Below are 14,263 nucleotides of genomic sequence, written 5' to 3' on the forward strand. Positions count from 1 at the left end.
GCACACCTACGCCTTCGCAAGCGAAGCAGTAGGCGGCGTGTGATCGTCTGTTGTCGTATGTTGAAGCTGCACTCCGTAGGCGACAAGGCGTCACAGGCTAATCGGACGCGAGAGACAAACCATGTGCGGAATCTGCATCGCCACCTCAGCAGAAGGCCTATACCACCTACATCAGGTTTCACCATGTTGGAGCCGTCGCTGCGCCGCGACTGCCGTAGCGCTCACTGTCGGCGCTCGTTAGTGTCATGACGCAGTACTTCGCTTCACCTTTCCTTGATAATCGCAACGCCAGCAGCGTTGTGGTTTAGAAGATATCTCTGCACTTGCCTGGTCACGACGAACTTGGTGAGTCGCCTGGTGAACTGGTTCGATGTTTTTTTTCGAATGTCTCGCTGTTGTTGGCCAGCGCTTTCTGCTCTAACAGCAATATCGTAGGCCTTTGTGAACGTCAGGTCACTCTCAGCAAACAGTCTCTGTTGCAGAAGATCGTCCCGTAGTCCGCACACGAATCGGGCACGCACCATAATGTCCAAGGGAAGCATTGTTGCGTTAGCAGGTGATGGTGTTGACGCCGTCTGCTGTCCGGTAGCCGCTGGTGTAGTAACCGTTGTGCGTAGCGTCCCGAAGTTGCAGTAGGCGGCCAGCGTCTTTAGCGCCGCGACGTAGGCGCTTACCGTCTCTCCTTCCAACTGGTCACGTTGTTGGAAGCGAGCTCGGCTGAAGACCTCAGGTGGCCTCGGATCGTAGTGTTTCTGAAGTGCCGCCACAATGTCGTCGTAGGCCACTTCAGCTGGGCTGCTTGGCTGCACCAAGGCGCAGACGGTGTCGTACGTCTGCTCACCACACAGCGTCAGCAGGTGTGCCCTCTTCTTGTTAGGGTCGGTGATGCTGTTAGCCTCGAAGTAAAACCGGAGGCGTCCAAACCACGACAGTCACGATGTGCCATTAAACTCCGGTAGCCGGCCCGATGCGTGCGTTGCCATTGCGTAGCACAGGTGTAGGTCAACGTGAGCTTTACATCCACTTACTCGTCGCCACTGTTATGTCCGCGGTAGCCGTAATAAAGGGCATTCGGAACTTGGAACAGAGTTTATTCAGAGGGACTTGCACGCAGCGCGGTTCGGAAGCCGTCTCTCGTTGCTCTTTGTCTCGCGTCTGCTCTTGCGTCTCTCGGGAGCCGCCGACGGGGAGAAAGTCGGCAGTTGGAGAGAGGGTGCCGTGTTGGCGCAACGTGTGTTGCGTTCGGAAGAAGGAGATCTCGTAGACATAGCAGTCACCATATTCTCATCTTGCCAGTACATTGCCGACAATGTGGATGAGAACTCGTTCTACAAGGCACCCGAGTCCTTTCCCGGCACCGAGATAGGACAACTAGGCTTTCTACATTCATAAAAATGGTTCCACGTGTGTCAGCCAGCCCTCGAGAAACCTTCACACAAGTTAAATAGCAAATCTCGACACGTCGTTTTTCGTTGCAAATCCAGCCCTATCAGTGCCCACCTGAAACAAGTCCGAGTCAGAGCTTGTTTCCACAAGTCTTACGCTATATCGGAGTTCTTTGTGTGTGCATGTGCGCATGCGCGCGCGTGTGTGTGTGTGTGAATGGGGGGAACGTTTCCTTCGTACATCCCTAGCTAACAAACAACGAAGTGTCTTCTGCGAAAACCCCATGCAGACGTCGCGCTAACACAGGCACATGAAGGTCGCCCTTGATCCGTGATAGAAAGCAATATGCATCAATAGTCGGTTGCTTGCCGCTTTCGCCTCGCAGCCAGCCTTGCCAATCAGACAAGCGCCAGGAAACTGCGCTGTTTGTCACCCAGGGACTACTAGTTGTTTCTTTTAACAGCGAAGCTGTTTAAGCCAGCAGTAATTTCTGGTGCGTAGCCGGAGCCTACCTAGAAAGAAAAGAAACTTTCTGGCCGAGGTGGTTTTAGGGGCGAAGCTCCTTATAGCGGCACCCGTTCGTCCCCGTCGTCGTAGTAGTAGTGTGTAACCAGTAATGTGTAACCAGTCTGAGAAAAAAGAGAAATAAAATTCCGAAGTTGTGTGCGTAGCGCGGAATCGAACCAGGGACCCCTCGCTTCCGAGCGCGCGGCGTTAGCCCACTACGCCACGAAGCGGACATGGACACACGCACCACGATGGCAATAAATACCCAACATTAACGAAAGGCCGCGTTTCTAGCGCGTTTCTAACGCGTTTGTGCTAGCGCGTTACGGCCCGTGTAAGAAGCTGGTGTAAGACGCTGTGGCCTCTCCGACTTACCTTCAACGCGTTTCGAACGCGCTGCCTAAAGCGGTGGCAAGTCAAGTTCAAGTCGAGGAGCGTTTATGAATACGGGGGGTATACTCTCTCGGCAGTCATGTGATGGCGTCGGCAAACGCGGTGCACGTTCCGGCATGTGTAAATGGCTGCGTAAGACGCTGTGGCCGCTCCCCCTTATTAGAGAGTACTGCACGTTTCTAACGCGTTTGTGCTAGCGTCCCCTTAAGCGGGAGATCCGATGATTCCCTCCGGAGCTTCACCCACTCATCATCATTCACCCCGTGGATATGCTGTGAATTTTTTTTCTTTATTGCCACACTGAACAGCACAATTACACAAAAACATACATTCGAGGGAACACACTCCGGGAACTGGCTTTGCGCTATCTCGTTCATATTCTGTCACGTTTAACAATGCTTCAACTCTTGGGAGCCATTCAGGCTCTGGGGTTTGAAACTGGTACACAGTAATAATTCTATTAATGCTTTCCTTGAAATATAGCCTTATTGGTTTCGCGTCTATGTCAGCGTTCCGCATTGCCATCCTAGATCGCCAAATGCTGTGGAGGCCCAACAGCATAATGAGGTCAAGTGGAATACCGTCCTCGACCCGCCGTGGTTGCTAAGTGGCAATGGTGTTGGGCTGCTAAGCACGAGGTCGCAGGATCGAATTACGGCCACGGCGGCCGCATTTCGATGGGGGCGAAATGCGAAAACACCCGTGTACTTAGATTTAGGTGCACGTTAAAGAACCCCAGGTGGTCCAAAATTTCGGAGTCTCCCACTACGGCGTGCCTCATAATGAGATCGTGGTTTTCGCGCCTAAAACCCCATAATTTAATACCATCCTCATTTTCAACTGGGCAAAAATCGTATACCGAAAGAGTCCACAGGTATAATATTTCTTGAGAATACAGCCACGCTTGCAGAACATGCATTTATGCGAACCATATGATTGCGTTCGAGCGTCATCGTCTCCGTCCACTGCTGGCGCGTTCGTACGCTCGTGCTCTGCGAGATGAAGAGGTTTTGCTCGCTGTGAGAGCGAGAGAGAGACGCAATCACGGAGCGGGTGTCGTGGAACGCGGTGTCGGCATTGGAACGCGGTGTCGCTGCTGCAAGCTGCGCTATGCAACGCGCAGTGACGGCCGTAAGTCTTAGACGCGCGAAAAGAAATCATCATCATCATGAGTAATAGAATGTAAAGTTCACGCGCACTTCCGGAAAATGCTGGGCTACCATCGCCCAGCTTCGCTGTTTCAAGCGTTGCGCGGCCGAGTGCAAGGTTAAGCGTTTTTTTTTTATTGATCATTCCATTTCATGTCTTCGTGAAGCAAGGTAAAGTACATTACAAAACAATGAAGGCATATTTCTGTAAAATGCAAAAAAAAAAAACGCTTAACCTTGCACTCGGCCATGCAAGGCTTGAAACAGCGAAACTGGGCGATCGTAGTCCAGAATTTTCCGGAAGTGCGAGCGTACTTTTCATCTTATTACTCATGACGATGATCATATCTTTTCGCGCGTCTCGGAATTACGGCCGTCACTGCGCGTTGCTTAGCGCAGCTTGCAACACCGACGCCGCAGTTCCACCGCGTTGCAATACCGACAACGCGTTCCAGCAGACCCGCTCCGTGAATGCATGTCCCTCTCTCTCTCTTTCCCTCTCGGACTTACAGCCGTCACTGCGCGTTGCATAGCGCAGCTTGCAACACCGACACGGCGTTCGAATGCCGACACCGCGTTCCACCACGTTGCAATGCCGACAACGCTTTCCAGAAGAGCCGCTCCGTGAATGTGCCTCTCTCTCTCGCTCTCATTTTCTTTATCTCTCTCCCTAGCATAGCACGCAAAAACCTCCTCTTCACCTCACAGAGCATTGGCACGAGTGCGTGCGAACGCGCCAGCTGTGGACGAAGACGACTAAGCTCGAACGTAACCATATGGTTTGCATGAATGTATGTACTGCAAGCGTGGTTACGACGCTAGCCTTGGGACCGCGGGTACGCGTGTTCAAATCTCGCCTCGGCAAGAAAGTTTATTTCCTTTTATTTATTTATTCATTGCTGATGATGATAGTTTCTTGATACGAACCACACATTACGGCTGACTTTTCGGTAGCTGAAAACTTTTTGACTTTCAGCCACTGTGTCGGCCAGCCTTTCATTCTGAGCTCCAAAATTTCCCGAAGAGAGAGAGAGAAATACCTTAACATAGGAATGGTGAATAGGCTGGTCAGAGCTACTCTGCACAGGGCATGTTAGAAAGTGCAGAAAAAATGTGTTATGAAAGATGTGGATCAAGATAGGATGGAGGGACGCGAACATACAGTCACCACGCAGACAGTCCATGACAGCCATTTTGACAGGTACTCAGGGCAATCTCAAAACACATATTGCAGAGTGTCATGCACTTGGTGGTATCCACCGCGTGCGTGTGTGTGTGTGTGTGTGTGTTTGTGTGTGTGTGGTTGTTTGTGTGCGTGTGGTTGTGTTGTGTGCGTGTGTGTGTGTGTGTGTGTGTGTGTGTGTGTGTATGTGTGTGTGTGCGTTTGTGTGTGCGTGTGTTTTCTACTGCAAAGCGTTGCGAACTACCATTATTTGACGCACGGCATATGGGACAGCTATTGGTTAGCTTCAATCTTGCTTCATTTTTTGTGCGTACGCTTATTATGTTCGTAAATTCGTGTATTCAATAGGCCGGCTCAAATGCAGTGCATCTTCCCATTTTTCAAGTTACTATAGTCGGTGACAACCTAAGAATAAAAGGTTGTATGTGCGCTGTCCAATTCAAATACAATTAGCATTGATGCGCCAGCTAATTGAGTTCTCTTATTTCCGTGACGTCAAGCCGTTTGTGCGCATCAAACGGCTTTTTTCTCAGTACAGGTCTGTCTTCCTTTCACTTCACTTTATTACCTTAAAGACTCCTTGACAGGGGTATTACATAAGAGGTAGGAATACATCAGTACATAATTTGCATAATACGATATTCAACACACAAAGAACAACAGCAGAAGGAACGGGGGAAAAGATACATATGCTAAAGTTTTAATTACTTAAGTACAAGTCCCTAGACTGAAATAATACAAACTAAAATTTATTTCACTGCGATGCGTCATCGAATACGTGACGCTTAGAACCAATGAAAATAGTTTTAAAGCGTAAAGGAAACGGCACAGACTTGGCTATCGCAAAGAAACAAGTTGCTTCCGGCAGTTCCAAACTGCTGCCTTTGTGTTACTGGCTTTACGATGAAACCTGAACGTCCTCGCAAATTTTGCGGGTGACCCTGATATCAGTGCTGAGCCAAAGGTAACATCTTAGCTTGAAACAACCAGCTTTTATTTTCCGATTAACCTAGCACTTACATTGGCTGAGCAAAGTCGTTAAGCTGTAGTCGCACAACAGCTCTCTCAACTTTCTTGCAGAGGTGAGGGGCAGGTGCACTGCGTTTATGCAGGTGGAGCATGTACTGAATTATTAGGTTACACTACGCACAGCAACAAGCGAAACATCAACAGCACCTAGAATTCAGTGAACGCATTAAAATTCCGTTTATGCTAGGTTTCCTATACAGAGGAGCTGAATCGTTGCAATATATTCAAACTGAGTCAGAGACACGGTATCCGCTAATTGCATGTGTATATAAAATAGGTTGAATGGAAAACAAACTGTCCCATTGTTTATAGAATCCCAATTACCTCCTTACAATGATTATCTAGTGTTTCTCACTCGAAGCATCTTCCAAGCGATCTAATTAGGACAGCGGCTGTTCGTTATGATCTGCACACAACCAGTGATGCTGTTAATATTTTTCTATCCCCAACAAGTTACCCAACGCTGAAGCTGTAACGGCACTGCCACACAACCACGCGCTCCGAAAATACGTTCGTCTAGATGCGAGGCGGCGCTCTCGGAAAGGCAAGCTTAATGTCCTCGGCCAACATTTAATGATAGTAATTAACCGCAAGTGTCGAGGCAGTAGATTGCCCTTGAAGAAGTCCGCTCTCGCCGCATCGAGCAGAGCAACCAAGGCCACGAACGTGACGCGTCCACCAAACGTTCGTCCGCTCCAAACTCGTGTAGTACTGCGAAAACTAATTCGAACCGAGCACCAATTGAGAAAACACTAACTGATTAAGTAGGGAAAAGCTGTGTGCGGAGTGCTTACCGTCTTGCATGCATCGCTCCACTGCGCAGCAAACAAATGGTGCAGACAAGAAGTGGCGGTACTGAATCACTGTCGTTCGCAGAAGGAGTCAGCGAAGCTATCTATAATGCACGAGCCGGAAATTACTCAAGCAGCTCGGCTCCGCGCAGGCGCAGCCGTAGTTAAAAATGTTCCGCGGCGCTCATTAGAAGTCGCTATGCGTGGTTGTTTGCCCGTCCTGTCCGCGTTTTCGTCTCATGCACTATGCGAGGAGCTCTGGATAAATAAGGCTCTGAAAGTATAGAACCGTGAAACTAAATAATGGCATAGAGGGAGCTCCTGCGGAAGTGCGCTAGATACCGGCTAGTCGACGCGTCATCGTCCACAAAAGTCAACGAAATTGGTTGACTGATGGGGTTGGTCCAAGCGGTGCATACGTCCCGTGTTTAAAAGGGCTTCCTGCCTACTCTTCTGCTCCTTTCCGAAGAGTGGGCAGGCGTTGTGCCCCTTCTGGTGGCAGTTGCCAGCCTTGCTCCTCGCTTTCTCTTTCCTGTGTATATTTTACAAATCAAATAATAATAATAATAATAATAATAATAATAATAATAATAATAATAATAATAATAATAATAATAACAATAATAATAATAATAATAATAATAATAATAATAGCGCTGGTAGGTTGCTTTAGATAGAGCTCAATTTTCCTTTTGCAAGTTGGGTTCGTACGGAGGCCCGAAAAAATGTTCAAAGAATATACAATTTAAATGCACGACAAACATCCGATTCTTATCATTGAGATTACGAAGGAACGTGGAAGAAGAGACAACACTTGCCGTTGGTGCGAGCCGAACCCGCAACGTCCTCGTGGCGTGTGCGAAGCTTTAGGTGTATATGGCGCACATAGATAATCATACAGTTGAAATCCAGTAAACGACGGAGGCATCTCGCAGACAACAACCCCTATTCTCCGTCCGCCGAAGCCACGCCAATGCTCTAATTTCTTGGTCTCACCACGTCATCTTGTCACGTGTTTCTTCTCATTCTTTGTCGGACACTGCTGCGTTTAGCGTCCGTCGGCACCCATTGTGTTAACTTCACAAGACTATAGTTGCTTGTCATACACATTAAGGGGGCCGCCCCATCGTGCTGCTTACATTTAATGTGAGCTAGAATGTAATCAAGGACGCTGCGATCTCTCCTTCGAGCGTGATATTACATTCACGTTCATTTCGTAGCGCGGTGATTATTTGTCTGTTTCCATGTTATTCTCCAAGTTGCGACACCGTATAGAGTGATTAGATGCTTATTTGCATATATTTTGGCAAGCGGTGGTCCATGGCGTTGGGCTTTGGCCAAATATGGCTCAGCTCGTCTTCATCATTAGCATATTTCTATGGAGCATATGGGCGTATTATTGCGCTCCAACATACTTTTCTGTGGGTGTAAGAGGGAGGAGCTATGTGCCCAAAAAACACCATTATGGGTGCAATTGTTTTTGTGCGTGTGTGCTAAGCGACAGCAACGTAACGATTGCAATGTGTCAACTTTGCCATGCATCTTTCGAGAAATATTCGCTTCACCGATTCAATGATAGCTCTATGTTTACAAAAAAGTCAATGTTGATATCCGCAGCTCCTCAAGCAACGGCTGGGCCTATCTCACTTACGCTCGTAGCGTTCTCGCACTCCGGTACAGCGCAACCCATCTTCTTCCAACGTAGGGTTTTCTCGTCACGTAGGGTTCCGCGTAGGGTCAACGTAGGGTTCCGCGTAGGGTTTTCTCGTCAGTGTTTCCGTAAGTAGACCAGCAGGAGGTGTGCTACGCGTTTCGGTTCATTATTCGGCTTGCGGGGAACCATCTCTACGTGTCGAGTACTTTCACGTACTGCGGGCTTCATGAATGACAAAGTTTGAGATAGTCCCCGCCCTTTTGTGAGTGAGAGTACAGGCTTAACGCACATTTTTTTTCGGGTTCACCCTGCACCAGCATTGAACGAAAATGGCGCGAGGCAGCTCGAAGACAAGGGCCAATCGAACGCGCCCATATACCACTGTATCGCTGCACCAGTGCGTGGCGTCATGAGCCTCGAACCACGAAAACTGGAATAATCCTGGCATGAATGTACAGCTGGTCTAGTTGGCTCATGATCACAAAATTGCAAGAAAACGGGGCAAACAGACACAAAGCTAGGTGTAGTGTCGCTTGCAAAACTAACAGACCATCTCCCATTAATGGTTATTTATGGTGTAGATATATGCTTTAAGTACATGCCCAATTATATACAAGAACATCCTTCCCAGCTGATGCAGAAGTGTAGATCCAAACCCAGCTTTTCCATACAGCGCTGAATGCTCCCCCCTGAGCAAAAGTATACTAAGCAGGATTCCGCGATCAAGGCGTTTTTCATTTGCACCTGTAAATGTAACTTGAAATTCAGGCCTGCAGTCCAAACTTGGCATTGAGAACTTTTCAGTGCACGCGTCAATTTCAGACCGTGTCTCTCAATTACGAAGAAATTCTTACTTTTTTTTTCCCGACGACCCTGTGGTCCAAATTCTTTCGTTCTCGGGTGTTTCGTCTCTGTTTAATTTTGTATTGTTTTCGTGCACCGCAAGTATGTGGAATTATGTAACCGTCCATCCTCTCACCCCACCCCTGCGTTTCTCCTCGGTTTCCGACCTTCCTACACGTCCAGCCAGAATTTTCCCGCCCCCATAACGAGGATGCAGGATGATTCCCCCTGCTTTGCCCGTCTTCCCTGTTTACAAGGCGAGAAGGAGTCCTCCGCGGCAGTGTACAGCGCTTGCGCTGCGATGCGCGACGCATCCAGAAGCGGCTCGACCCAGCTCGGGCCGTCGTGGCGACGGCCGCTGTAGTGTAAACACGAAACCGCCGAGGATCGAGGGAGGAGAGTCTGCGGAAGACGTCTTAAGATCCCCCCTCCGCCACAACGGCACAAAGCAAAACGTGTAGTACAACACGGCAGTGCGGGGACTGTCTGGGCTGGCGGGCAAGGCACGCGTAATATCTCTCGCCGCTGCCAGCGGCGGCGCATTCGAGCGTTCTTCCTTCCGGCGCCGCGAGAAGAAAATGGCCCCCGTCTGTGGAGCGCATATGTGGGCGTGCTTAGAGGCGCCTGCTCTCTGCGTGGGAGAAGAACCAGCGACCAGATGAGGCCACGCGTTTCGCGCGTCCTTCCCGTATGTACTATACTTGTAACTGTTTGCTTTGTCGGCGATTTCCTGAGGCGCGCTTCTTCTCTTTCGAGCACTGCACTCGCTGCAGCGTTCGTGCCCGTCGCTTCTTCCTCCTCCTATCCGTGCTTGCTATCTTCGCTGTCTATACCCTCCCTCCATTGTTCGCGCCGCACGGGGTAGCAGCTCCACCCTCCGTTTACGCGACCCCCCCTCCCGAGCATCCTTCAACACCATTCCGCCTTTGTTCCTCTGTACCTTGGCTCGTCGAACCTAGCCGTTACTCGCCGCGAGACCAGCTCGTCCTTTTTTTTTTTTTTTCAGTTTCGGGTTTGTGGTGAAAGTGTGGCCCCGTAGTGAAAGTCTGCCGGCGGCTCATCGCAGTGGGGATTCCCCTTCAATGGCGTCGAGTTCCCAGTGCAGATGAGCGCTCCTGGGACATGCCATCTGACAGCAGTACGGAGCGAGAATTTGAGTCATTACAAGGCGCCGTAATGACCGAAAAGAACTGGACATTGTTCTGCACGAAAGAATATGCAAATGGTTGTCCTACAACATGAAGCTTTCTTTTTTGTCTGTGGTTTGCAACTTCTCAGTGCTGTTCCGTGCCTCTTATTTGGCCCCGATGTTGTATTGGATACTTACACAACGATTTTCATACGCCGGTGACTTACTTTGGTCACTGTAGAGGGTGTCATGACTGCTATAAGGGGCCATCGCGAAGAGAACCGCATAGTGGAGCATGCGTTAGGAGCGGACAATATAGAGAAATGCAAACTCTTGCACGGCGAAGCGTTTGCAAGCGTTTTTGCGTAATCTTTCACCAGGATATATAGTGCAACGGCGCAACATTTTCGATTGAGCAGTTTGTCGCGTGCAACTGCAAACACTGCCGAGTCATGATTCACCTCCAAGTCGTTGTTCGTACAAAAAACGGAGTATCCTGCATGCAGGCAGTGCGCTGTTGAATCTGCGCAAGTAGTGCCATGATTCAAAATCATATCCGAGTTTCATGATAAAATGGGCTGCATGTGCGACGCCTTCCATGCGATGACTTCGTCATACAGGACTTTTCTTCGACCGCTGCATCTAAATACTTGACAGTGGGGATTTTAAACAAAATGGTAGTTTCGATGTATACATAATAAAACGTATTACAATTTCGTAATTGATGTTGGTGAATTCTCAATTCTTACTCACTTACGGTGTGCATAGTAAAAATAACACCAGTTTCTCGATATCTTTACCCAAGCTCGCGTCTGCCATCTATACAGTCCATCTGCCTCTATACAGACTCCTTTGCAGAATAAACATCGCATTGGGAAATTGTGAGCTCGAACGGTACATATATGGCGCCGAAGGGGACCGTTGTATTCCCGTCGCGAGCTCATTTCGGGCTGATGTCTCCTGGAGACTTCTCGCGGTTATTCCACGGCTGACAACGGCGACTCACGGCTGACATCAGTTGAGGAAGAGAGGTAACACTTACGTTTTTATATGAGTCATGACCGCAACCAGAGGCGTGTTACGCTTCGTCCCTGCTTTTCAACGCGCGTAGCCGGACAGTTCGCTGCCTCTAAATGTTGAGCTGTTGAGAATTTACTAATCTGAACAAATCGCGTTTTACGCGGCCCCCTATCGCCCGCAATGCAACTGGAGTCTGGCTAGGCAAGCCTCATGTACCGTGGCCTCTTTTGCTGTCTTTGCAATAGACATGCACGTACTCCTACTAGCATCAACTCACGGCCTCAATCTTGGCTTGGCGAACTAACCTAGTTTAATTCGCCGTGTAGGAACTTATACGGCGTGCATATAGGAAAACTACATCGTTTACCCAGACGCTTTGGATAGTTTTCGGCGTCACAGTTGTTTATTGACAACGTCGTCGATCTCGTTAGTAATGTTTAACGTCAAAATACATGTACACGATTATCTGTCGCTATGCTCGTCGGTTTACTAAAGGGAGCGTAGGACAATGTGTTTGGCAATATGGGCAATAACACCATACTTGCGGCTCTTCAAACGGCTGGCCTTGGCGGTTGAGTGCAACGTTAGACTTGCAGTTACTTTGATATGTGATCTTTATGAATACCAAAGATGTCGAGCCGTTCAACAATACACGCTTGGTGAGACACACTCTTCAGTCTTGTAATTATCAGTGTCGCAGAAAGCCAACCAAGTGCAAGCACGTTGTCAATATACGACTGTCGTATCCACATCTCGGCTGGTAAAGCTTGAGCAAGACTTCAATATAGTTATACCTTAGTGAACAAGCCCTCTAAATCTCGCGGGAAAAATGTTCACCCCATGGTCACGTTTGAGATCATATTTGCTGATGGACAAACAACTTTTATATCTGGATGCAGACATTTCTAGGCCTAATGATTATTCGTGACTTCTAATGCAGTGCTATATGGCCCACAAGAAAATATGCATCACGCGGTGATGGATTTTTACAGCATGCTTCTTTTTTTATAGGTGTGTGTGTGTGTGTGTGTGTGTGGGGGGGGGGGGGGGGGTTATCCATGTGAAGCTTGCCATGTACTGAACAATACCTGCAGAACTAACATCCGTGCCATCGAACGTGCTCAACTCCCGACGCTCAGGTTTTGTCTAGGATTGCAACGGTATGCGATCACCAGCATAAACCATTGTAATTGCGCATTTATACCTAGTCAGGATTCGCATAGGTAAGGATGCGCTCAGACACACAGAGGCACCTTTCCCACTCCATTTCTCACCATCTCGCCTCGCGGTCAAAAGACAGACCACGTGCCTGCTTTCGTGAGATGATATCTTGCCTTATCGTTATTACCTTCAATCAGAGTATACAGCTGCAGCGAGAGTTTGGTTTTCCCTTGATGATTGGCTCATCCACAAACCCGACTGACGGCACCAGAGATTTGGACGAAAGCACAACACTCATCACCAGCTCTCAAACAGCTCTCTCTGCACTTGATGTAAGAGGCAGACCAAGACCGCGCACATTTACCTTTACAGTGATACTACAACCATCTGGGACGAGCCCGCAGAATGGGTTATCTTTCTTGCAAAAGCCACTGCAGTGTAATGTTAAAGGCTTCCCACCAGACAACATCGACCGCTGCGGCCGAAAAGGGGTTCAGGGCACTTGTGAAATTCAGCCATGTTGTCGTTTTAAGCCAGCCTGAGGTATCGCACACAAGCTGTGAACCAATCACAGCTCAAAAGATGGTGAATTCGACAATACGGCGAAGTTTTGCAGCGTCCAGAACTAGTAGCACCCAAGGGGTCATACTGGTTCACGCGTTCAGTCGCAGTGATGTTGCGGTTAGCTATGCAGTTCTATACGCACTGTATTTCGAGACACAATGCTTTTAATTCGGGCAGGAGTAATGTGCTACGACTGTTTAAACCGTGGTTTATTATTTTTTCTTGACTGATTGCTTTTGTTCTTTACACTGCACTACCTTCGGGATTGGTCAGCGAAAACGGCGAGATATACGCGAAAACCTGGGTTGACTCGGAAAAAGAATGTTTCGCATTAAAATAGATGTTTAACTTGGATGAAAATGTAATAGGAAAAGTTAAGAGAGTGAGTTAGCTGGTAACAATGAAGGGTTTTTTCTAACACTGCTGATATCGCCGAACTCTCGCACTTTTTTAACGAAGATTGCGCGTTCGGTAATGTGCACTTTTTTAACAGGAGGAGGCTACTAGCCAGGGCTCGATACGTATACGCTTAACTGCTGTGCACTACGCATGCAGTCATGATTGTAATCATGCCTTGCTATGTTGTAGCAGGTAGATTAACTAAAAAGGCACAGCTTCACTGCAAATGTCGTTCTGAGCATGTAAAGCATAACAAAATATTCCTTAACAATAGGCTGCAGTTTCACTGAAGTGAAAGGCACCTGGACGCTTTCGGTGCAAAATTTTAATTTGGTCTATTCTTTTTTGTCTGAATGCCCAATTTGGTGACCGATAAACTAATATAATAATAGCTAAGCTAAGGCGGCAGACACTGATGTTCTCGCTGCTTATGCATCTCTGCGGACTGTCAGCCTCGAAGAACCGATGGTTGCGAAAGGCAACAGAGATTCATTTTAACGGCACTGAAACAATATTGTCCCCAGATTGCTCACACACAAACACTGTCACGACGGCTTACACGGTACTGAGGTGATATAGAGTCATCTGCCTGTTCCGAGAAGAAAAAGAAGTACTGGCCGTCGTGTATCGCTTCCACTCAGGACGCACACGTGGCGAATTGAGGTGTTAGCTCCCCGCCATCAGGCTTAAAATAAGCGCGCGTTTGTGCTTTCGGATTGAAAACTTTGCATCACTGTAGCAAACGCGTGAACTGAGCTTTTCTGCATTTATTCACCACGTTGTCGGGTGTCAGGATGGGGAGGCCGGAAGGCGCTCAAAGCGGGCGTGGTCACGCGTTCAAAGATGGCTGTGCCGCTGTATATGGAGTTTAAAGCCAGCCTGTCTGCTCTGAATAAACTTATTTGCGAGAGATACTCTTTTCGACCCTGTTATTGCTTCCTATTGTTTCGCGTCCTAAGGCACCAATAACAAGCATGAACGAACTAGCCCAGCCACACTCACTGATAAGTTCACACATTGTTTATCGTACCCGAAAATTTCCCTTAACCGGGTTCG

This window comes from Dermacentor silvarum, chromosome 3 (assembly GCF_013339745.2).
Source record: "Dermacentor silvarum isolate Dsil-2018 chromosome 3, BIME_Dsil_1.4, whole genome shotgun sequence".
NCBI lineage: Eukaryota > Metazoa > Arthropoda > Arachnida > Ixodida > Ixodidae > Dermacentor > Dermacentor silvarum.